This window comes from Brienomyrus brachyistius, chromosome 2 (genome assembly GCF_023856365.1).
Source record: "Brienomyrus brachyistius isolate T26 chromosome 2, BBRACH_0.4, whole genome shotgun sequence".
Lineage (NCBI taxonomy): Eukaryota > Metazoa > Chordata > Actinopteri > Osteoglossiformes > Mormyridae > Brienomyrus > Brienomyrus brachyistius.
In genome coordinates this window covers 27,080,486-27,103,444 of record NC_064534.1, presented here as the reverse complement: position 1 = coordinate 27,103,444, position 22,959 = coordinate 27,080,486, and the positions used below count along the sequence as shown (strand labels likewise).

Sequence of the window (22,959 nt, the reverse complement as noted above, 5' to 3'; positions counted from 1 at the left end):
TGATGCAAATGGTTACAGAGCAGTCTGCCTTACCAGGCTGTTATCCACAAGGACAGGTGAAAAATTCAATACAAAATCAAATGGCACATGTTGTTGTGAACAGGCCTGATGCGAGGACAAAGAAACAATCCACATTGTGGTTCAAACAAGCAAGGGACTTCAATTTAGGTAAAAACAATGAACAAGAAACAACAGGAACCATGAGTCTAAAAGACAAGCAGGTAGGCAGAAAATAAAGCAGGAAGCAACACAGGAACAAATACAGTGGCGCAGGGCAAACACTGGAACAACTACAACGACTAACTGAAGACTAAAGCACAGATAGCCACTTCAATACAGACATGATGAGGATAAACAAGAGACAGGTGTGGGCAGTGACAAGCACTAGGAACAAGCACAGGTGAGGGAAGTCAAAAGATAAAAAGAATAAACATGAGAGGAGTTTAGATAACAAGGGTAAATGAACAATACTGCAAATGGGAAATGCCAGGACTACATAATTAACCAAGAATATACAGAAACATAAACGCCAGTTTCAAACCCACAACAGAAAGGTAAGGCGTAAGTGACACAGCCACCAGCTCAGCCCATTAAGCCATGCAGCAGTTAACAGAACTAACGAAATACATAGGGAGCTAACACTAAAGGAGATGGCTGAATTTACACCTCGTTAAACCAGAAACAATAGTTAAATATTGAGGCGATAATGGTAATATTATTTCATGCCTACAGATACATACATTTAGTTAAGGGTAACAAATCGGTCTGGGTTCCCACGCTTCTTTCAGATAAAGGCACGCCAGTATAAATTTGACTTGTGCACATAATTCATAACATAAAGATTACATTTAGAAAATCACGTTAGGCTCTTTGTGCGTAATGCTTGAACTTGTGTAGTACTTAAGGGGCAAAGTCACCCCAAAACTGATAAAAGATATGTTTTAGAGCAGATTTACTGCAATCTCTAAATCGATGCTGCTCTGCTGGGAGTTGCCTAGTTTTGTAGATAATAAGCTGCAGAAATGTCAGGCTTCTCTCGAATATAATGGGAATGAATGGTATTCTTTCTGTGGTGATTAAAGCGCCAAAAATATATATATTTTTAAAAATCAACAGCAATTTCTCTTACCAGAAATCGTTACTCAAGATAATCCTCAAACTTTATAGTGAGCAGTTTAATGTACAAACTATCTTCTTCTACGGAACACAACACAACAATTGTATAAGTACGCAGAAAATATCGCTGGGGTGCTCGCGGTCGTACCTTCTGCACAGTGATACGATTGGTGGTGTTCGATACAAGAAAATAGTTCCTACATTAAACTGCTCAATATAAAATATGGGGCCTATGTTCAATGACTGAATCATGATTTTTGTTAAGAGACGTTGCTGTTGAAATTTTGAAATGTATTTTTCTGGCACTTTAATCACGACAGAAAGAATGCCAGTAACACTCGTGTAGAAGCTCGATATTTCTACAGCCGATATCTCCAAAATTAGGCAACTCCCAGCAGAACAATCTAGACAGATAGATAGCAGTAAAGCCCTTATATATATCGATATATTAAATATACATATGAAGCAACTACTATTGCGATATGATAGGATTCACACCTATTGTGATGCAGTGCAATTCGACATTATACGATGCCATGCATCACTGGACAGGCACAACTTGGCCGAGAGAATTGGAGAGAATTGGCCACTGACACCAGTGGAGAACTGGAGATGAGAAAGTGTGCGTGAGTATCAATTTAGAGAGGGGGAATCAATGTAATATAAATGTAATATAACTGGTCACATTTCTAAATAATAAAGGCATACTGTATGGGCCTCTACTAAAAATTATACATTAATGTAATCCTGGCCGTGTGCTGCTTCCCGAACGATAACTCCAGTGAACAGGGCAGGCCAGGCCCATGGATTCTCCCGTTGTGGCACTCTGCGTTGTGTTCTGGTATCGTGGTGTTGTGACGTGGTGTGGTTGGGGAGGTGCTGGCCAGGGCAGGCCTGGAACCCTCCCGTTGTGGCACTCTGCGTTGTGTTTTCGTATCGTGGTGTTGTGACGTGGTGTGGTTGGGGAGGTGTTGGCCCACTTGGAGTGCAGCAGCAGTAACCGCAGTGACAGTCAGACTTCAGGTGTTCTGACCCAGTGGGGAGTACAATATGATGGGACAGATGGGTGGTGGTGAATACTTAAACAGCAAAATAAAACAGCTGAATGAAACTAAAGACTGGTTTGTAGTCCTATATCTTAAAGATATGTATATTTACTTAAAGAAAAACAAAAAAACTTTTGTATTACAGATTCTTCCCTATTTTCCCATAAATATAAGAATGAGTCAATGATTCTATTCCTTTCACACACGCAAAGCTTGCTTTTTGTGCACAATGGTTTACAATAATCACAAATTAAACTTTTCAGTGTCCTTGAAACATGGGCAAATACAATAAATACAACAATTATAACAAGCAATATTTGACCAGTTACTTAGTTAACTTTCCTATAGCGAATAGAGGAAGCCCCTAAACATATTACATTTTATGAAAATCTTTTAAATGAACCAAATAAACTTCCACCGGCTCATTACCAAATATTCTTCGACATTTAAACAAACAAATGGCTCAATTTTATTCCCCAAAAAGTCAAATGAGCCAGGAGCCATATTTTAGCTTCCCAAACACAGACACAGAAAACTTGCTTTTGCACGCAGCAGGTACATGAAAAAAGCCATGCTCTCCTACGCTCTAGAAGCCCCCAACACCCCCAAAAACATGAGTAATGCCCATTGCTCCCTAAATGAGTAATACAAAATCAATAAAGCAAAATGATTTAGCTCGCTATTTCAGTGAATCGATTTTGCCAATGCAAATATGTTACAAACGATGCATCCCGAGGTCATCCCGAATTGCATCCAATGCACACTTTTTTTACTGGGACAGTCGCATTGTGAACTTTTATGCACCAATGCAAATCGATAAATCTTACCATCCCTAGCATGCACAGTTAAAATTGGGTGAAATCCACATTCTTGCTGTTCCGCAGCAGACAGACTAACTGTGAAAGCAAAATGAGACGCGTGAATGAGGTAAGACAGCAAATACTGAGAGGAGTGAGCTGGGGGAATTGCGCTTAGATTTTACACAGATAAACTTATCATCAAAAATGCAACACCGCTGCCACATAAATCCAAGGAGCTCTGCATTGTTCAGCAGATTCTGCAGAGGAATTTTTGGTTGCGGCCATACATCAAAATTGCAGGGCTGTTCTACTATATATCTGTCTGAATAATCTTTGACAGACTCGGTGTGCTGACATACCACTGACATGAAACAGCAGCAGACAATCAGATCCACATTTTAATTGAATGAGCGTCAAGTAGGACTGTTTTTGTTGAAGGCCCTGTGATTCAAACTCGAATCTACCACTAGCATATGATATTTGACTAATCAAATTATTTAACTAAGTTAATTATGTGAGCTGGTAGTGAAATTTAATGAATAAATGGCAAAATTAAATCTAAAATTTTGTTTTACAGGTTTGGTAAAACTCATTCATATTCATGAGAGAAGCACTACCAGATTGGCCTGTGAATGCCTTAGACAATGTTTACAGGCCAGTCAGATTCTATCGTGAATATTAATGACTTTTCTAACCGATGGGAGCATGTTCTCCGACCAATCAGATAGTTTCATTCATGAATATTAATGCATTTTCCTAAACCACCCTGTAAGATGAAAATTCCCTGGGCGAGAGATGTTTGGGAGCCACCTGTAAATGGTTCACACCTTGGCTCAGGTGACACTAACAACCCGTTGGTTAGCAGAGCGTGCCAACTTACAAGGTTACAACTCCAGTAGAGAACTGCCCATCAGACTTTTAGAACTGGAGAAGCTTTTCGGATGAGAGGTGAAACATTTTCAAGAAATTGAAAAGAAGCCCAGTTGCCTTCGGATTATCATGTCCTGGACGACTGAGAATCTCACAGACACTTTGGGAGCCAAAGCTTTTCATTAATTTTTGTTGTGTTTCTCTTCATTAGAACATATTCTTATTGTGTATTTTTCTAAGCAAATACACACTTACTACCCAGATAAATAGCTTTTAAAAATTTTCTTTGACTTTTGCATAGTGCTGTTTATACAGGGTGGATCCTGAACACATGAATTGAGATTGGGAATTGGGATTTGGCTGTGAGCACTGTAATACAGCTGAAGATATATTTCTCATGTGAGCAGCATGAAAGGTGACTTACAGAACCTACAACTGCACATATAACTGGAAAAATAAAGGAGACCAGGGCTTTTAGTGTAATTATACCATGTACCAAAAGTAAAAGTATGATTCATCCAGATTTTCCAAAAGCTTTTCCAGTATAAGGTGGAGCGGTGGGTTGTGAGTCTATCCCAGAAAGTACAGGCAACAGGGCAAGGGAGCATTCTGGGTAGGATGCCAGTGTAACACACAAAAGTCACACAACTTAAACACACAGATTCACATACATGTCTTTGCACTGTCAAGGGAAATCTGCAGGACATCAGGGGAACAAATAATTCAAACTGCAAGTGGTAGTGGTTGGTGCCCACAGCATTACACACAGAGCCAGCAAATAAATATAATACAGGAACAATATTTGTGGCATTAAACATGAATTCTGTAATTTGCCATTTAATTTCATAGTTTGAAGTTGATCTTATCAAGAAATTCATCAAGCAGATGCAGAGGGTAGAAGACCACAGACCTATATCGTTAGGAGAACTGATACAGACAGCATGAAGACAGATGTATAAAAAGGCGGTGGGTGGATTGAAATTTCTTAACTCAAAGGGTCATGATGAACAGGACAGACTGTGAACAGAAGCAAATGAGCTCCAGCGCAGTGCGCAATCAGCCCGAAAGAGGGAAATGGGATTCCAAAATGATGCCTTACTTTGGTGAAGGGTGTCATTTCCATTTTCTGCCTATCAGGGTGAAATTGGGGTGGCGACAGACAGGTGCATGGAAAAGACCTTCTGGAGAAGCTAAAGGAGCAGCTGGAATGGGGGGAAATAGGGGCTTCAGGGCGAATTTCGGCTTCTGTATGACTGCTGACCTTTCTTGGTGATCCTCCTTGCCTTTGTCTACCAGAATTTTCAAGCAGCAAAGAGGTGCGCAAATAAACAATAAAGCAAATAAGTGTTTTAAGGTATTAACTAGTTATAGTCAGTAATGCAACCCTGATATAGGAATGGATAATCACTTCTAAAGTTTTTTTATAGCCAGAAGTCTAAAAAGTAATTAAGGGAAAGTGGTAAACACATGCAGTAAAGAGCAGTTAATTTTAGTATTGATATTCACCATGTTGGCACTATATGCTGTTGTTAAGCTTTGGGTACAGCCTTGAAAAGAGGAGTTACAATCATAATATCAGCAAACACCTGGAGATATTATTTTAGGATTTAAAAGCTTTTTAACACACTTTTTCCTTCCTTGTATTTTTGGGCCCGTTCCAGCAAAGTAGATTTCCAGAACTGTGCCTGATATGTGTCCTTGGGGTTTGCAAAGGATCATACCTACAAGTGCCAAGTTGGTGACCACCCAGCAAGACCATTAAAGAGTCTCAACAAAACAGGATCTGACAAAATGGTTAAGAAAACACCAAATCATTCAAATATTTACCCATAATAGGGACACCAAAAACTGAAATAGTTTTCGGTGGAACAAAAAAAAAAAAAACCTTCACAATGAAAGATTTAAAGAGAAAGTTTGTCCTTCATTGAAAATGCCAAACAGCCACTGCTGGTCAAAATAACAAATACCCTAAATCCTTTAAAGAAACCATTTGCTTCATTGTGAGGGTTTCAAGGACAGAGTCTCCAGGACGCCAGACAGCTTATCAGGTGATTTGCAGATGATTCCTGATTCACAACATTTAAATTCTGCATATTCAATGGGAGGCCAGAGAACAGAATATTCCGCTGGGAGAGGAGGAGAAGTGAAGCAGTCTTCCCTGCCTTTTCTTCTGGTGAATGCACTAATCCTTCCATTGAAATAGTCTCTGTATAATTAACTTGCAGCTGCCAAGAGGACAGGGGAGCCTCTCCTTTTCCACCCACCCAGCCTGGGCAGCCTTTTGTGTCGTCACTTCAACTCCAAGAAATTCTCACAGATCTGTTCTGGATGTGGTGCTGTTCCTCCTTTTCACCAGCCTCTCACCCCCCCCCCCCCCAGCAGACACACAAACATACACACACACACAGACACATAGACACACACACACACACACAGATTTGTAATTATATCTTTGTGGAGACTCTCCATTCATTTCTACGGGGAAAACTCCAATCCCAGCATCCAGCATGAGCACCCAGGTGACCCCTACCCAGGCATTTTTAGTTTTTTGATTGCATTCACAGATCTTTGTGGGGACCTGAAAAATGGTCCCCACAATGTAAAAAAAACACAGGTGCTTATTACATTGTGGGGGATATTTGGTCCCCACAATGTAATATAAAACTAATCCACACACACACACACACACATCAGTCTCCTTTGTACTATGATATCAGAATAGCGTGCCAAGTTCATGGTCCCATCCCACTTAAAGGGATTAAAGAAAGTGTGTTTCTGTAGGAATTCCAAAATGGTGAGAACATCAAGGTGTACGAATAAAAAGAAGAAAGCAACGATAATGTTTTAACAGACAGTAGAAAAACATAACATCCACAAGCTCAGACAGGCTGACATCTACATTTTTTCACCATTGTAATTTTGCATAACTAAAATGTTACCCAAAAAAAAATCTGAAAAACCAGGTTTTTCATTTTGTTCTACTGTTTATTTGTTTAGTCCGTTTTGCCAGACTTTCTTATTTGGACAGATTTATAAATATTAGACTAATTAGCAAGTAAATCACAACAGCTTCATTCATCCATTGCAAAATAGCACTTAAAACTGCAGTCAAGAATATTTCCCAGGCAGCATAATGATAATGGTAATACTGGCTTGTGTTTCATATTCCCTGTTCACTCAGCTACATATAATGATCTCACATCTTTAAGCATTAATTACTTGACCTCAAACAAACTTTCAGGATACAATAGCATTCACCAAAAAAATTGAATTTGCAATGATTCGTGGGAAAGAAACTGAAGGCAGGGATCTTTGAGAAGATGATATACATGCACGTAGCCTCTTCTGTAAATTAAATATAAATATGAATATGTTGAAGTTTTTGGAAGCATGAATGCAGCAAGTTAGTGCCAATCCTATGCCAGTTCTGAATATTTCATTCCATGCTGCCGGTTCAATATTATGCTAATCAATGATTCAGTCATTTAGACTTATTGCTAAAATACCATAAAGAAGATTAATTTGCATTGTTCTTCCAGGGGTGAAAGGTTTCCAAGTATTATGGTAGCCCAGACTTGCCATCATTAAAATATTTTCATTAACATTGAAGAGATGGAGAGCTGGGCAGGCGGATCGGAGCAGCGTCTGCAGTTTTGCAGGCGCTTAACCAGTTGGTCATGACCAAAAAAGAACTGAGCCTGAAAGCAAAGCTCTCGATCTACTGGTCCATCTTCATACCTACCCTCACCTATGGTCATGAGCTATGTGTAATGACAGAAAGAATGAGATCGCAGATACAGGCGGCCCAAATGAGGTTCCCTTGTTGCGTGTCTGGGCTCTTCCTTAGAGATAGGGTGAGAAATTCGGATACCTAGGACAGCCTCCGAGTAGAACCGCTGCTCCTCCATGTCGAAAGGAGCCAGTTGAGGTGGTTTGGACACCTGGCGCAGATGCCTCCTGGGCGGCTACCTGGAGAGGTTTTCCATGCATGTCCTACAGAGAAGAGGCCCCGGGGCAGGCCTAGGACATGCTGGAGGGATTATATCTCTCGGCTGGCCTGGGAACGCCCCCCCCGAAGTGCTGGTAGAGGTGGCTGGGGAGAGGAAGGTCTGGGTATCTCTCCTGAAGCTGCTACCCCTGCAACCTGGGCCCTGGACAAGCATATGGTGATGGATGGATGGATGGATCAATGGATGGATCGATGGATGGAACATTAAGTTTTCCAAAATGCATATGAATCCATCCATCCATCAATCCTCCATAACTGTTCTCGAGTACAGAGCCACACTGAGCCTGGAGCCTGTCCAAGGCAGCAGAGGGTTCGAAGAAAGGTTATACTCTGCATAGGAACAAATTTGCATTGATCAGTAGCAGTAGTGTCTTAATTATACTAAAGTATACTGCTTGGGGTAAGCTCCAGACCCCCTTCAATCCTGACCAGGATAAGCAGTTAGAAGATGGGTGGATGGATGGATGGATGGATAATGTGAAATGTGCTTAACATGGACCACTTACCTTGTGTATTATTGTATTTTACTGGGTTGGCATCATTTGAACTCAAGGAAACTTTGTTAGCATAACAAAAAGAACAATATTGAAATGCTCTTGTGTTTCTCTTCAGTTAGCCCCAAGTGGGAATGCCAAAACAATTCCTACAGCTTTAGTGCCAGACCAGAAAGTGGCAGAACCATAAGCTATGCCAAAATTAAATTATCCATCAGGTAATACTGATTTCATCGTCAAATCTGTCAAATGCCCTTGACAGTCACGAAACTCCAAATTGATGATGCATGATCACCAGCTCCAGACCAACACCAAAACAGATTCTGCACGCACAGGCCGTAGAGATATTTACAAATACATGTATATTAAAACCATAACCTCAATGCCTGAATCATTTTCAAAAAACAGACAAAGAAAACCACTTGCTTTGGGGGAATTCTCCCCACTTAACTTTTCCCAGTGGTGCCTGGACAAGGAGCTGGTGTTAGGTGAATTAAAGCAGTCTGTACTTACGGTACTTTCCTGTGCTTTCAAGACATAAAATATATCACTTAAGATAGATTTGGAAAAGAGGAGGTGCAGGTTGCGTGATTAAGCCCGAGAAATATACGTTACATTAAGGCATTGCCTGTTGCCATAGTTGTCACTATCCTTCCCTAATCTTGAGACTTATGCGCAGCTTGGACAGTAATGCATGTTAAAGCCTGCCAGTTTCTGCCACATTTGGAATAAATTATCCCTTTTGCTGGCATAGGAAGAAAAGACTGTGAGAATTGGAGAATGGAATATAAAGCATCGAGCACCAGAGACACGCTCATGCCAAGAGCCAAGAAGTTCTGCCCTAAACTTTTGCCTGCATTATTTATGAAGAATGCGCCGGAGAGAACTATTGTAGAGGTTAACTCTTTAGAGAGTGTGGTTTGTCGCTGCTTTTAATACGCTGAAAACACACCAGGCTCAGCTAAATCACAATCTGCATGCCTGTGAGGCTCCTCTGTGGCAGACCAACAAGCCCGTTAATTAAAAAAATAATAATAATTGGTTTACACCCCTGCTGTCACTGGAGTACAATCCTTTGGCATCGCTGCCATGACGAAGGAAACATGGGAGACAGCAGAGCTGATTATCCAGTGACAAGAGACAAAACACAGATGTTGTAATGAGGGTGGTCCTTATGCATCTCTAATAAGAATGAGTTAACTTTGGATGTGCATGTTTTTACCCATTAAGGTAACCATTTAGATGTGTGATTGCATAAATGTGAGAAATTTAATATTTGTATAATAAGATAATTGATATTTATTTAAATTTTATGATAATTTTGCTGATCACGTATTTGAAATTGAGAGCGTCATATTATGATACAGCATAGTGCCTTAGTGGTGATCACTCTAGACTAATTTTTCCAGTGTTTGGGGTTAAAATGTCACCTCTGGTCCTGTGCCTGTCTGTGTGTGGGTGTGTTCTCCACATGTAAATAAGTGCCTGTAAATCGTCTGTAGTGTGTGAGCTTGCCCTGACACACATGACATCCTATCCAGGGTCATTGTAACCTAGGACTGGATGATCAGTGACGGAAGGTTCCAGGGTTTATAGCCATCGACCAACTGGAATTTTAAGCTAATGTCTGAAAGCAACAGTCTCTGGAGGAAGCAGCGGCAGCTGGCTTCATAAGGTGCTTAACTTGAATCTCCTCTGGAAATATATAGCAGAATTACGACCAGCACGGGTCCCGTTGGATAAAGCCCATCCGCATTGCAAATAAATAACAGCCACTAATAAAAGCAAGACACTGTCTCCATTTTCCGGTCGCGCGGGCAGCCGCCTCAGCACGCGAGATCGTGCTTTCGGCCGTGGGCAAGCTCGTGCCGCAGCGAAACATCTGGCTGCAAGATTTGTCACCAAATATATTGGGAACCAGAATATTTCAATAAGGAATGCCTGCCTGCATTTGTCCTACTGGATGGGAGTTTTTATTTCGCCGTGGTTTATCTTTTACTGCCACCAGTGAAAAGAAAACAGCCCGACAACACGGGAATTCCATATTCTGGACAAAAGACATCAGCTTGACCGATTTTGTCACTACAGGTTTAAACTATATACGTAGGTGATTGATTTATTTTAATGACTTCAGTTTCTCTCCATACACTTGGCTGTACAACAATCTCGTTTATGTTAAGCTGCCAGCAATAACATAATACCTGTACATAATAAGAATTTGATTGCAGCTCATTGAAGCACGTTATTTGTCTGAAATGTGTTCGTAATAAATTGCCTTCGCAAATTACATATTCAGTAGTAAATCATTAATTTCTTTTAGGACATTCTATGATATTCTGATAGCGGATCCAAATTCATGGGAATATGGCCAGTTCATATCTGGCAACTTTTCCCTGCGTGGCCGTCCCACTGATTCAGTATTCAGTAACTCTGTATTTTAAAGTGAGTTACATATCCCAAAAACATATGTTATAATAATCTACCCCAGAGCATAAGCATATTTCATAACAATCCAACGAAAATGGGTTACATGTTTTCCCGGTGTTCTATCATTGGTTTCCTCACTACAAAGTGTTTTTGAAAGTATCGCGTCTGACTAAAACAAGCAATGACCAGATCGACTCTCTGGCTCTCTGTAACCCTGCACTGGGTAAGCGATTATGGCAAATGGATGGTTGGATTGACGGTATTTACAACAAGAAAAAAATCACACTGAAATACATAGACAGAAAAATTTTCTGAGTGCTTAATCTTTACACTATTCGGGCAGTGATCAGGAAGTTAACTAGTGAAGTGTTCTCAGCTGTCATTTGAGAAGTAGGGTCATGTGACTTTTCCTAAAGGTTGGAGAGACACCCAACTAGCAAGTTCTCCATCCTCAGATTGTACTCTTTCCCTTATCTGAAAGCTGCTGTCATCACTGAATAATACCTCCCTTCTTCTCATCAGTAGGTTCTATGTGCTTTTTGAGCATCTGCTAGGATGTGTAATTTACTACCAGACTGGCCCGAATCCACATTTAAAATGGCCACTTATTCCCCCTCAGTTAAGCTCTGACCAAGCTAGATACCTCTGAGTACCATGCTGTTGATAAGACAATGAAAACAATATGCAACATATATCAACAATCATTTGGGAGACAGATGTTCAGCAGGAAAAGGATTTATAAAAGGATTCCAGAAACTGTGTACAATCTGTAGTACAGAGTCAAAATCTCAGAAGTGCTCAAATGGTCATTCAGCATTGTTTGTTTTGACAGCTTTAAGTGGCTGTTAATCATATGATTACCAGTATTTGAATCTACCAGAGAATAATCTCATGAAACACTGGCAAAATAATGTACTCCTGAATTAGCCTGCAAAAAGGTGGTCGTACGTTTCACATTAGTGAAAGGCTTCAAATGACAATTGGAAATATTATTCATGTATTTGCTTGTGGGGAGGTATGGTGGTGCAGTGGTTAGCACTGTTGCCTCACACCTCTGGGACCCGGGTTTGAGTCCCTGCCTGGGTCACATGTGTGCGGAGTTTGCATGTTCTCCCCACATCGTCATGGGGTTTCCTCCGGGTACTCTGGTTTCCCCCCACAGTCAAAAAACATGCTGAGGCTAATTGGACTTGCTAAATTGCCCTTAAGTGTGTGTGTGAGAGTGACTGGTGTGTGAGTGTGCCCTGCGATGGGCTGGCCCCCCATCCTGGGTTGTTCCCTGCCTCATGCCCATAGCTTCCGGGATAGGCTCCGGACCCTCCGCGACCCAGTAGGATAAGCGGTTTGGAAAATGGATGGATGGATGGAATAGCAAAACAATGCCCCTAAGAAATGCATATGTTTAAATTGGTAACGCTATACTTCAGGGTGCACACTTAGTACTGTAACTCAGTTACTACTGAAGTACAAATCATGAATAAATGTAGTAGGTAGTTGATGTCAAAGATGCCTCATGATTCATCAGGATGATGAACAAATATGAGATCAGTATTTAACTTGTGTTATTCATTACATGTTCCTTCAGTAGTTCTTTAGTCATTTCTTCAGTAGATCTTTCAGTGGTTCACAAAGGTTTACAGAGTTAAATATAGTAACTGCTTGCTGTAAAAAATACATCAGAATCTAACTACGACTTAGTTTGTGGCCAGTTAATAAATAAGTCATAGCATAATACTACATTATTTGTCAGCGAATGAAGTTCCAGGACCAAACTGCTAACTCTAGATGGTTCTCACTTGAGTTGAGTGATTTGGTATGAAAGAGGTGATTATTTTGCTCTTCCCAGTCATACCCACCAATCAAAAACATTGGCACTAGTGTGACAATGACTTCTAAATCTGTCCATGAACATTTTTGTTTGACCAATTGTAGGCCTCCGATTTTAGCACTTTCCCTCACCATTCCCGGCATGAAACTGTCTGTGCTGCTTTTGCATACATTTCTGCTGAGGCTAAAACCTGTCACAGTGCTGTGGTAGTTAAATGGTATCTCCTTTCTCCATACCTGCGGGGTCTCCAAGAACTCCCTCTGAGACCTTGAGAAGCTGCATTGTCACCAGGCGGACTGCCTGAGCAACCGCATTCAAATGAAATCGATGGGACACTGTTTTCCATTTCCATAATTGCCAGCATTTGACATCTACACTCAAAATTCATATTTATATTTATATGGAATAAATATTTTTTTGTCCTCCTTCCCTGGGCTCAAATTTCAGAGAACAAAATATCGATAATAATAATTCAGTGCCACGAACAACTGATAACCGTTGCCTGGAATTATTGTACAGGCCATAATATGGTGGCTTGTTTGCTATTTAGAGAGCATTCAGTTCAATGGGAAGGAAAATATTCTTTTTCTATTCTCACTTCAATTTTAAGAAATTATTTCAGCGAGGATTTTGCTTGATTAACAAACACTGCCATTAGCCAGTCCTCAAGTCTGTCCAGTTACTTTGCAGGGCATCTCTGAGGTAACCCAATAGCAACTTACATTGTATGTAGCAGATACTTTTATCCAAAGCGGCATCCGACAGTCGTTGGCGCAATTGGGAGTTAAGGGCCCAACATCTGACATCTCACTGCCAACCCGGGAATTTGATCTGGCATCCTTCTGGTCATAACCACAGCATCCTAACGTGCTGAGCTGCACGCCACTCCAACTTGATTAGCCTTGTTTGACTAGCCTTGATCGCTACGTGACAGAGTGCACCTTGGCACTTACATATATATGTCATAATTTGCCATGCTTGTATGGTTTTTCCACTACTTACCATTCAATTGGCATCAAGAGTAAAATATAAAAAATGTATTTAGTCTGTCACTTAGTGCCAGTTATTTCTCTTACCTGACACAGCTTCTGTTTGCCAGACTTTTTGCATATATCATCAGCTCATATTCACTGAAGGAAAAACAAATCAACAATACACACACACACACACACACACACACATATATATATATATATATATATATATATATATATAGAGAGAGAGAGAGAGAGAGAGAGAGAGCGAGAGAGAGAGCATCTGAGCTGTATTATGTAGTACTGAGATACCCTTTCAGATACTGCATCTGACACCTTGCACCTGCATCTGTACACCATTTGAAGTATCCTATGGCGTGCGCCTAAAAGGCTTCCTACAGTGTTACCATGGTGACTGGCTAATGTTTATGTTGTTTTAGAAACTCACCAACCCTATTGCTAAAGCTGGCTAATAAGAAAACAGGAACCTAAAACTAATTAATCCGATTATGTCACTGTGGATAACATATGCTTGTTTTTTTCTTGTTTTGTCCTTGCTGTTAAAGAAAGTTATTTTTAAATATCTATGCATCAAATGTCCCAGTGCTTCCTGAGAGCTTCCTGAAGTAGTTCATTGGCAGAACAGTTGTATTATGACACTTATGTGGCTTATGCTTAAGGGGCAGGCTTGTCTGTCAAAAAGACCCAGCTGGATTTGGATCCATGTCATTCCTTGAGTACTTCCTGCTTGTGCATCCTTCATATGGAATTACTGGTTTTGTATGCCAATCAAAGGTTCTTCAGTGAAAAGCAGAAAGCCCTCCATCAATTTCTTGAGGTCTGACCCTGAGTCGATGTGTATCCAAAGCTTTACAGGTGCCATGCAATGATTTAAAACTCACAAACTACTCCAGTCCATAAAGCTGACATGCTTATCCTTTTTGACAGATGAAAATCTGTATTGTTGGAAAAAAAAATTGATAACTGGCATACATCCATAAACAGAAAAATCTCTCTCTCACAGATGCAAGCATGGTATGGATGCAGTCTGAAACATCACATTTTCTCTGCCTATATGAAATTGACAAAAGTACTGTTTCATTTCAGACTAAATTAGCAGATGTATTTCTGAGTTTGAAGCAGTAGAGGTTCTGTTGTTGAGGGAGATTCGCAAGATCACTGAACCACACTGTCTGCTTAACAATGGCGAGAAAAGGACAGACCATCAGAAAAACAATGACCGAGAAAAAGAGACCAAAATAAATGAAGACACTACTGCACATGAAATGTTTTTTCAAAACCCAAACTCCTCTGCACAATCCTCAGAAATTGTAGATAGTGGTGATTCAGACTCCGCTCTGATGGCTCCATGACATCACACTTGCGAGTATCATTTGCTCTTATTCATAACTGTCTAATATTTTCCGAATGCATTTATATGTATAGCATACATGAGATTGCAGTAATATGACTGATATTAATCATGTAATTTCATGTTTTCCAAAGCAGTCATAGTTCTTTGTAAAGGCCAAACAGTAGCATCCTCTCTGCATATTTCAAACTAATGTGCCAAATAATACAGTAAAGGTCAAAGGTCTGGAGACACCAAGCTGCCTACAAAAGAGTCTGAGTGTTGCATCACATGACCTGGCCACCTGACCTAAACACAGTAGAAATGGTTTTGAAGGAGTTTGACCTGAAAGTGAAGGAGAAGCAGTCAATGAGCCCTCAGCCTATATGTGGGACCTCCTTCAGAATGGCTGGTAAAGCATCCCAGGAGGCCGCCTCATGGAACTGGTGTAGAGGAGACAGTAGGGTCAGCCAGTCCCTGGAGCAATTGGGGTTAAGGACCATGCTCAATGGCCCAATGGTGGGATCACTCTATCCACCACGGGATTTGAACCAGCAACCTTCTGAGTCCCAACCCACAGAACTGTCCTCCCCCAATTTTTTTTTTTTGTTTGATGAATGCTTTTTGGTCAATGCATAATTCCGTATGTTATTTTATAGTTTTGATGTCTTTACAAGTAGTCTAAAATGGAGATAATTCAAATTTCTATGGGAGGGTGGGTCCAAACTTTTGACTGACACCTTATGTACCTTGGTATACTGAGTGACAGTAAGATGAAAAACGGTAAGATCTGGGGTGTTGTCCTTAAATATAACAGACCAGAGACCAGTAGCAGAATTTCGGAGTGATACTCGGCTTTGGGGATGAGTCACAGTTAATGTTTTTCTTCTGGGGTACAGATTTGAATTATATGAAGAGACAAAAAATTGTTCTTTATCCTTTTACATCTTATTCCTTTAAGACCATCCTAAAGATCCATATGAAATATCTTTCATAAATGTAAAAGCAATTAATGTAAAAATGCAGTAAAGTCATATAGTAAACCAGTCTATACACAATGATCATAATCATGGCTATTAATGTCAACGTCGGCAGAAGCTTGACCTCAAACACATCTGTCCTTCAGATGGCGGTCCCTGACAGGCTGCTGGGGGGGGTGGGGGGGTGGTGCAGCATAAAAGCGGCAGCACGTAACGCTGCGCGGCCAACAGACTCAGTCATTCATCCACCCACCGAACTGCCATAAATCACTGGCGTCGCCGTGGCAACCGCGGTTCCCGCTCCGCCGCTTTTCTCCATTGTAAATGAAATCCGGCGCGTCTTTGGACACGAGCGCAGACGGGTCGCTGTGAGGCGCGAGCGCAGTGAGGGCGGCGCGGGTGTGGGAGGGGCGGCGTGCGTGTGATAGTGATAATCGGAGGCGGGGGGGCGTCAGGGGGATTAATTTAATTGAGTTTTGCTCTTTCGCAGGGGTTTCATATTAGTTAGCTCAATAGTGCCGTTTTAATGGAACTTAGTGGTACCTGTGAACATTCAAAAAAGGAGAAGAAAAGATGCGTTAAAGTCAAAGGGTTTCAGTGATATTATGGCATAATTATTTGTTCCACTGTCAGGTTTATCACTGTACTAAACTAATTACATGCTTTGTACTGAAAAGGGATGAAAATGTTGCTAGAATTAATATCCCACTGAGCACTTAACAGTTGAAGGCAGCCCCCTACCTACTCTGAAATGTATGTGACAGTACAGTTTTCGTTCATGTAAATAAGTCATTTGCAAGTGTAAATAGCTGTGTTCATCTAATGCAAATAATTTTAATAGTGCAGAAATCAACATTGAAAACGTAATAAGACTTTAGCAAGTTAATTACAAAATGCTTTAAACATTTTGAGGTTTGGTTGAATTCTGTGGGCAAGTCCACTTTGACATTTAAGTTGTCTGAGTCATGACAGCTTTATGCCTTAGACATATCTGGTATTTCTATTGCATATCCTCATGGTTTTTATTTTTCTGTGCAGACAAACCTGTGCAAATTTTTCAGCTTCTCAGCTGCATGGATAAATGTTTAGAAACAGGACGCCTGAATCCATGCTCTATCCCACATACCAGGAAACACCCTCCTCGCAAAGCCAATTCTGTTCAGAGCATCAGCACTTTCCGACTCCTCAGTTTACGAGAATGAGACGCCCAGTACAGACGGCAGTATGCTCACTTCGTTCTCTGGACCACATCCCGTGATCCTGGAGAGTGTGCGGATCACATGTGTGGTCAACTCGCAAGTCTGACACAGTGAATTAACACTCATTGCCGGAGGCAGAAATGAGTATGGATGTCAGGACATTCTGATTGCATAATATAAGTGAAAGTCCATCTTTCACGTCATTCTTAATACTAACCATTTAAAATTAGCATTCAAATTGACCTAGAATGGCTGCCTGAGAAAATTCTAAGAATTACAGTTAAAATCGGCATTTAAAATGGCATCCTCTGAATCCTGAATATCCATCCATCCATCCATTTTCCAAACCGCTTATCCTACTAGGTTGCAGGGGGTCCGGATCCTATCCTGGAAGCAATGGGCACGAGGCAGGGAACAACCCAGGATGGGGGGCCAGCCCATCGCAGGGCACACTCACACACCATTCACTCACACATGCACACCTACGGGCAATTTAGCAAGTCCAATTAGCCTCAGCATGTTTTTGGACTGTGGGGGGAAACCGGAGTACCCGGAGGAAACCCCACGACGACATGGGGAGAACATGCAAACTCTGCACACATGTAACCCAGGCGGAGTGCGATGTAACTCTTACCTGTAAAACCCTGGCCTACGGTAGCATCATTTTCAAGCCCATTCCCATCCTGTCTCAATTTATATCAATTAGCAATAGTTCTACTGTTATCAAAAGTAAAACTTTCTTATAATGAAAGACACATTCATATAATTGCATTGGGAGAACATGCAAACTCCACACACATATAACCCAGGCGCAGACTTGAACCTGGGTCCCAGAGGTGTGAGGCAACAGTGCTAACCACTGCACCACCATGCTGCCCCCAAGAAAAGAACAATATATGCCAATTACCAGGCTTGTTTTCAGAATCTGCGGGTTGAGGCGAGAGTTGAGTAAATCATGAGAATTAGGTACTAGATAGTAACCTTAGAATTGTGTCTACTTAATGTGATGCCTGCTCACCATGTAACAGATGACCTTTGTCATAAATTGAAATGGCTATGATCCATTAAAAACAACATAACAATTGAAAAATAAACATATATGCATTTTACAACCGTTATCCATTGTCTCACCGAATATACAGCAAAGGGTCGGAGTGGTTGAAGCCTGTCCTATTTGGCACAAGGCAGGCAACACTGGGATTGGATGCCAGTCTGCACACAGTATGTGCATTCACACTACGAACAATTTAGAGACTGCAAATTGTATAACTACAAAAGAAAACCCACACAGCTGAGGGAGAACATGCAAATTCCACAGGCACAGAATGGAGCTGGCATTTGACTCCTCTTCCAAAGAGGCACCACCATACTAGACTAAAAGATTTATGGTACATATAGGGTACATGCATGGCAAATGTTGAATTCTGTTTCATCCGATTATATAGTTGTCTCTTCATGGGTTTATGCATGCTTTCCTCTTGATGACAGCCTGCACCAGATGATCCAGGCCTGGGGTGGCATGCAGTCACTATTCCTGGGGTTCTTTTCAAAGCATGTACAAAGCATGCCGGCTTGCTGTGTTTTCCATCTTTCTATTCTACATTCCTAGCTTTCATGTCTAAGACAGTATAGCGTTTATATCTTATTTATAGAGCTGGGTTTTTACTGCTCCAATCTGTAGTACCTTGCCTTGCTCACTGTTTTGCCTTTGCATTGAATATTTTATTGAAACACCATTCATTGAGGACATAGTTATGGTTGCCCTACTGTGATTTACATGCGACATAACTCATCTCTGTAAAATTGCCCATAGAGTATGATAAAAATCAAGTCATATCAATTGATTTGCCAGCCTATAGAAGATGTTGCAGTGCGACATGAATTGATTGCAAGGTTTTGACCATAACTGACAGCATGCAAAAGGCTATGAACTTCTGCAACGCTTGCTTTCTTTTTTCTTTCTTTTCTATTTGTTTTCTTGGCTTCTGTACAGATTGTTTATGTCTATTGGAAGCAGCCCTAGTCTCACACATTATCGTTTTCACGTCTGTTTTTTGCTGATCAGAGCAGGGTAGTGACTAATCCACTCGGGTGAACTAAACCAATAAGCAAAATGTGGAAAATAAATTAGCTACACAAAACAAATAAAAGACACTTGCTTAAACCCACTGGTATTACAGAGTATATTTTCGCACTATTATTACTGTGAAAACATGGGTCTGTACTTTAAGGCAAGTGGCACAATTTCTATAACCATGTTGGAATAAAGGTTTCAGCACATCATCCTGTCCTGTTCTATTTGATAATGCTTCAGTTTGGACCCCAATGCATGTAATGCAAATAAATCTAGATAACACATTGTTTACAGCAAGCTTTTTCAAAGTGTTCACGCAAAATTTACCTGGGGCAATGTGTCAAAGGACAACACGAGAGCTGCAGACTGTGATGTGTGAAAACAGATGTCTGCCATAAGCTGACCCCCCCCCCCCCCCCGTACAACCCAAAACCTTTGCACACCAGGGGCAAAGACACCGAACACTGCTCTCCTTCCCCTGAGCACACACAGCAATTACAGCTGAAATGCTACATCTTACCCATCATCGTAGCCACCTGAGCATAAATTGCTGAAGCCTTTGTTGTGCTTGTTCAGAAATAAACTCCAGGATGAATTTATTTTGATGGGGAAGTTAGGGAAATGTGTACTACGTTAAATTAAGTAATTTAAAGTAGTTTTTGGAAGAAATTGTTAGAAAGAGAAACATAGGATACAATGTACTTTTTTTTGACTGTAGTTCCTGCTTTTTGCCACCAGATAGCATCTGCATTTCTACATTCTAATATTCGAGAGTTGGTACAAGAAGAGGGATTAAGTGAAGGCTGTAAGTGGCGTAGTGTTTAAGGAACCTGGCTCTAAAGCATTGCAGGCTCTGAGCTCAACGGGGGCTTTCATTTCGTACCTGGTCGAAAGAAGCAAGAGGTTCAGTGACTAGCATTCAAAGTATGGAAAACAGCGTAATCGGAGAGCAACAGTGAAGAGAAGGAAAACACTTACAGTAGAAGAGTGATGTCATTCGTTTTAAAGACCTTTTATATTTGCATAAAAATCATCCATAAAAAAAATAAATTAGAAGCAAAAAAAAAAAAACAAATAGCAAAAGCATTTTAACGGTAATTATTTACATAGATGTTACAGCTTCATTTTTTTGGCCGTGTTACTATTCTTGACTATGATAGTGGTCGTGTCTCTAGTGGTTAGAATAAGCAGTATTACTAAATGTGTCTTGTATATTAGCTAGTGCTCCTCTTACCTGCATAAGCAGAGGTGAGACATTCGCATGTGTCTTGGACTCCGGGGATTTGCCTGGAATGTCTGCTCACCTCATTTTTTCCCCGCAAAGAACATGTTAGGATTTTAGCCACTGGTGAGAACTGTAAAGAAACCACTGGAAAGCGCACGCTGAACTTCTCAGGTTACAGACGCTATCAGACATTGAGTGTTTATGGGAGTCAAACCAAATCAAACATTTATTGGTGTAATATCCTTGTAGACTTGGAAATAGGTTATTTCTGCAGTAGTTTTTTTATTTTTTTTTACATCGTAGAGGGCTGACAGAAACAACCGGCTCCCCAGACCTCTATACAATCAATAAATACATCTTTTGTATGCTTTAATTTTAACTTATTCTTCACGTGTCACATTTTTTCAATATACTTAGTCCCAGTATAAGACTAACAATTTACCACATAATTTCGCATAGCCAAGAGCGCAGTATGTAATTACCAAATTTGATCCCACAACTGCAGTTCATGTTTTTTTATGCACCTATGGTAAGCTGACCACTGGCAGACCCTGGGGGCAGGTAGGGATGCTGAATAGAACATTATTTACTTAAAAACAGAATAATCCAACCACCAGTATAAGCTCAAGTCACACAGCGACAGAGATGGTCTGGATTCCATTCTGGCTCAGGCTGTAATTGCATCATGAAATCAATTAGCTCTCTGACCATATCGCTGAGAATAAGTCAAATAAAAAGATGGATAGAAGTATCCATACCACTTGACCGAGGCTTTTCGTTTCATTATCTTCATTGAAAAATGCTCCATTTATCTCCCACAGGTAAACAAAGCTTATCAGAATCAATTGCTTATTTGGTCTTCATTGGATTATTACAGTAATTCTCCCTGTGCTGTTGAGCTAAAGGCTATCTTCCTACACATCGGTCCCTCCATCTTCCATCCACTTATCCTGACCTGAGCTCATTACAATTTTAAACTTTTATCTATCACTTGTCAGTGTTTAAGAACTTAGTAAGGTGAACAAAAACTGCCCCTCGGATGTAATCCAGCATCTATATGGTCCCTACAGGGGAGCCGATTCCGGGCCCCATGAAAATATATTGTATAGGGTCCACAATCCTGAACAATAAAATTATACTCCAAATTTTTTAGGACCCCTGTTGCTCGGGGCCCCTTGGAAACATCCTAACTTCCCATCCGTTACGGTGCGCCTGGCTCTCTAGACTCCTCACCCTGCCCAGGTAGAACAATACTACATGATTGTGTATTTTTGTTTGCTACTCTAAATCATTTCAAGATGGATGAATTTCGCAGACTTAAGGCACATTCTCAGATATGAATCAACCTGCAAAATTTATTTCAGAATAATTAGCAGTGACTATTGCTTTCAGAGCAAGCAAATCTAATCACAATTGTTTCCGTATATTTCAGTGTGTATGTATGTGTGTGGGGCGGCATGGTGGTGCAGTGGTTAGCACTGTTGCCTCACACCTCTGGGACCCGGGTTCGAGTCTCCGCCTGGGTCACATGTGTTTGGAGTTTGCATGTTCTCCCCATGTCGTCGTGGGGTTTCCTCCGGGTACTCCGGTTTCCCCCCACAGTCCAAAAACATGCTGAGGCTAATTGGAGTCGCTAAATTGCCCGTAGGTATGCATGTGTGAGTGAATGGTGTGTGAGTGTGCCCTGCGATGGGCTGGCCCCCCATCCTGGGTTGTTCCCTGCCTCGTGCCCATTGCTTCCGGGATAGGCTCCGGACCCCCCGCGACCCAATAGGATAAGCGGTTTGGAAAATGGATGGATGGATGTATGTGTGTACCAGTCAAAAGTCTGGATACACCAAGCTGCCCACAAAGGGGAGTGATAGATTGTCACATCACATGACCAGGCCACCTGACCTGAACACGGCAGAAATGGTTTTGGAGGAGTTTGACCAGAGAGTAAAGGAAGAACCCCGCGACCCAGTAGGATAAACGGTTTGGATAATGGATGGATGAAGGAAGAGCAGCTGATGACTGCTCAGCATATGTAAGGCCTCCCTTCAGAATGGCTGGTAAAGCCTCACAGGAGGCCGCCTCATGGAACTGGTGTAGAGGAGACAGTAGGGTCAGCCAGTCCTGGAGCAATTAGGGTTAAGGGTCATGCTCAAGGGCCCAATGGTGGGATCACTCTTCTGACCATGGGATTTGAACCAGCAACCTCAACCCACAAAGCAGCCCCATCTCCCCCAAGAAATACATTCCATGTTTGTTATTTCATAGTTTTAATGTCTTTACAATTATTTTTAAATGTAGAGAATAGTATAAACAAACCTTTCTGTGGGTAGATGTGGATAAACATTTGACTGGTATTGTGTGTGTGTATATATATATATATATATATATATATATATATATATATATATATATATATATATATATATATATATATATACACACACGCACACACAGTACATATGACATTTTACCTGCTTCTCCTTTTCTACCACTAAACCAGGATGTGATTCTCAAGCTGCTTCTGCAAAAAAAGAGCATTTTTCTTTTACCTATATAGGAGAAAAATTATTTC

The 22,959-nt window shown here is 40.9% G+C and overlaps 1 protein-coding gene across 1 annotated transcript in view; it reads right to left on the bottom strand.

The window, feature by feature from the left end:
• riok2 (RIO kinase 2 (yeast)) overlaps positions 1-22,959 on the bottom strand; it is a 399,097-nt gene that overhangs the window by 327,741 nt on the left and 48,397 nt on the right. The window lies entirely within an intron of this gene.